The following is a 3,946-nucleotide window of genomic DNA, read 5'->3' as shown; positions in this document are numbered from 1 at the left end:
TTTCTAAATATTTTGACTTTGATAGATTTCTTGAATTTTCTTCTTACAGTCCGTGTGAGTATAAAATGATAGAAATTTCTCTTAGAGTATTTACTTATTCATTTAACAAATACTCATAGAAATTAAACATAGAATTAAAGAGAAATCTAATTTTGATATAAAAATTATTTATGCATCTATTTATGCATGAAAATCAACTTCAATGGCGATAACACTTCCATTATGCATATTTCTATGCATAGAAATTAAATTCAATGAAAATAACACTTTTATAATTAAAAAAATCCATTATGCATCTTTCTATGCATAGAAATTAAATTCAATGAAAATAACACTTTTATAATTAAAAAAATCCATTATGCATCTTTCATTGCATAGAAATTAAATTTAATAAAAATAACACTTTTATAATAAAAATAATTTTCATTATGCATCTTTCTATGCATAGAAATTAAATTCAATGAAAATAACACTTTTATAATAAAAAAATTTCCATTATGCATCTTTTTATACATAGAAATTAATTTTAATAATTAATATCAATGATATCCATGCATATTCATAGGTGAATATGTACATGGAGTAAATTAGAATATTTCTTTTAGAATGCACAAATGGTGGGAATTACTCTTTTAGAGTAACATAAAAATAAACTTCCTTTTCCACAAAATTCAAGAAAATTTTGCCATAACCTCCTTTGTATGGCTGACCATTTCTCAAATTTTTACATTCTATTTTCAATTTTAATTAACCCCAATTAGATATAAAGGATTCTAATCTACACAATTTTTAATTTTTAAGAGATACACAATAAGAAAAGTTTAATCAATCTATTTGTTATAAAGAAAGGCTGAATTGTAAAGAAGAGAAGGGGATGGCCTTTTCATCAAGGCATAGCATCGAAATTATTTAATCAACTATAAAAAACAAGAAAATCAGAAAACCATAGATTTGAAATTAAAAAGTAGAAATTATAGCTGACATCATGGAGTTTGTAAGCTTTCCTGTGGCTTGAGGGATTGAGGGTTCTACTCTTGTTTTGGATCAAGAGTGGCCACCAATTACTTTGGAGAGGATTAAGTCAAAAATAATTGAATTATCAAGAAAATTCAATGTAATTGGCTCTGGGTAACTTTATCTCCTCCCTACATTTGGATTAATCTTATTGGTCCCTCTCAAAACCTTAATCCAAAATTTTTAAAAAATTTGGACGCTTAGGCTAAGGTCTTTTGTGTGCATATTATAAATTTTTTCTAATGCACCTTAGGAATTTCTTTTTGAACTTCTATTTCAAGGAAATTTATTTTAATAAGAAAGGATATTTTTCCATCCAAAGATATCTAAAAATTGAATTATCTCTCTCTAGAATATTTTCTCTCTCTAGGCTAAAACAAGTAGAAACAAGATCTTTTATTAGTCTGAAAAGGGGATTGATTACAGGGAAAGAAACTGGACATCTTGAGGGACTGGCGTCTTCAAAAGGATAGAGATTCCATTTGACTAATAATTCTCTCAAAATTCTATTCTTCCTAAGAACCTTCTCTCGAACATCAAGGATTTCTTTAGGTTGGAGTTTCATCAGCCCTTGGGTTGAAGAAGTTAAGAGTTCATCATTAAGCACATGATTCGGGCTTGGTATATACTTCTTAAGTAGGCTGACATGAAATACATTATGTACTTTGAGATGAGGAGATAAAAGAAGTTTATAGGCTAAGTCACCTACTTTCTTTGTAATCAGATATGGCCCACAGTATCTGGGGGATAACTTCTTGTACTTTCCAAGAGATAGAGAACTTCTTTTGGGACGTACTCAAATGAATACCATATTTTCTTCTTCGAATTTTCTGTCTGACCTCTTCTTATCTCTGCATATTGCTTATGTCTATCCTGGTGGGCAGCTTTTATATCTTTGCGGATTGACTGCATTTGCTACTTCATGTCGTCAAGAATTTTTCTGGACATCTCGACCCTAATCAATGGGTCGGACCAAGTTAATGGTGTTAGGAAATCTTGTCCAAAAAGAGCTTTGAAAGGGCTCATCCTGATACTTCCGTGATACAAAGCATTGTAGGCGAACTCGACTAGGTGCAGATAGCCTAGCCACTTCTGGGTTCCCTGCCACAGCATGACTGAAGTATATCTTCGATTACTTGGTTCACCCTTTCTGTTTGTTGACCATCAATCTCAGGGTGGTAAGCTATGCTAAGATCCAAGACAGTTCCTACTGCTTCGAAGAATGCAGTCGAGAACCTTGACGTGAATTTGGGATCTCGATCACTTAATATTCTCCTGGTGGGTAGGCCATGCAATATAAAGATTTCCTTGAGGAACACTCTGGCCACATCCACTGTAGTGTAGGTTTCTTTTACTGGAATCAGATGGGCAACTTTGGTTAGTCTGTCAACTACCATGAAGATGGAGTTCTTACTTGATTGCACTGAAGGGAGTCTAGTAATAAAATCCATATTGATACATTGTAAGATTCTTCCCCAGCCCCTCAAGATGTCCTGTATCTTCCCTTGTAATCAATCCCCTCTTGAGATTAATAAAAGATCTTGTTTCTACCTATTTTGGCTTAGAGAGAGAAAATATTCTAGAGAGAGATTATTGAGATTTTAGATATTTTTGGATGAAAAAATATATCTTCTTATTAAAATAAATTCTCCCAAAATAAAAGTTCAAAAAGATTTTCAGAAGGTGCATTAGAAATAAATTATAATCTGTTCAAAAGGCCTTATCCTAAGGGTCTAAATTTTTTAAAAATTTTAAATTAAGGTTTTGAGGGGCCAATCAGATTCATCCAAATGTAAGGAGGAGATAAATTGAAGAAATAAAGAAAATCTCCCCAAAAATGATTAAACACTCACATAAGATGAAGAGTGGACTAAGGACCAAAGGAAATACTAAAAAAATAAATTTTTTGACACCTCTAGAAAGAGGTGCCTATTTCACGTGTGGTGACGTTTTAAATTCTCAAATATTGAGATATTTCATCTCTCCTTTCTCCTATATCAAGTCTAGTTCTAAAAAGTAAGCTTAACTAACCCAAAAATGGTCAAAAATTGACCAAACTGATCTAGAAAATTCTTGAATCAGTTTGCTCGGTTAGAAGCTCACTTTTTCTTATAAATAAAAGCCTCCCCCTTTGTAGAAGCTTAATAGTGTTTTATGCACTATTACTCTACAGCACCCTAGAGCCAAAAACAGTGAATTTATTGATAATTCATTAGTTTTTGATCTTTTCCTCTTCAAAAGAATTGGTGGCCACTCTTGTGCAAGCAAGCGTAGATCCCTCAAACCATCAAGCCAAAGAAAAGCTCACAGAAATTCATGTAAGTTAGAAATCCTACTTTTTCTTATTCCTTTTAATGGTTTTATAATTTTTATTTTCTTTAAAATGAAAATATGAGGTTATGCCTTGTTGGAAAGGCTTTCCCCCTCTCTTTCATTCTTAAATTCAGCCTGTCTTTATCCTCCTAGATAAGAATCAAATTGTTTGAATTAAACTTTTCATATTGTTTCTCTTTTAAAAGTGGAATTTGATTAATTTAGAATGCTTTAAACCATTTGGGGATAATTTTTAAGTAACTTGAGGATAGAAAAAATTGAAAAATGGTCAGCCATACAAAGGAGGTTATGGTAAAATTTTCTTAAATTTTGTGAAATAAGTTTTATCTTTTATTATTAAAAAAGAGTAATCCCCACCGTTTGTGTATTCTAAAAGTGTTACTTTCATTCTAGGCATAGAAAAATGCATGGTAGAAATATTTTTATTATAAAAGTGTTATTTCCATTAAAATTAAATTCTATGCATAGAAAGATGCATATTGGATAATTTCTTTTTATTATAAAAACATGATTTTCATTAGAATTAAATTCTATGCATAGAAAGATGCATATTGGAAATAATTTTCTTTAATTATAAAAGTGTTACTTTAATCAATAT

Source organism: Cibotium barometz, chromosome 5 (genome assembly GCF_041138505.1).
Source record: "Cibotium barometz isolate CiBa-2024 chromosome 5, ASM4113850v1, whole genome shotgun sequence".
NCBI lineage: Eukaryota > Viridiplantae > Streptophyta > Polypodiopsida > Cyatheales > Cibotiaceae > Cibotium > Cibotium barometz.
This window is presented reverse-complemented; position numbering follows the sequence as displayed.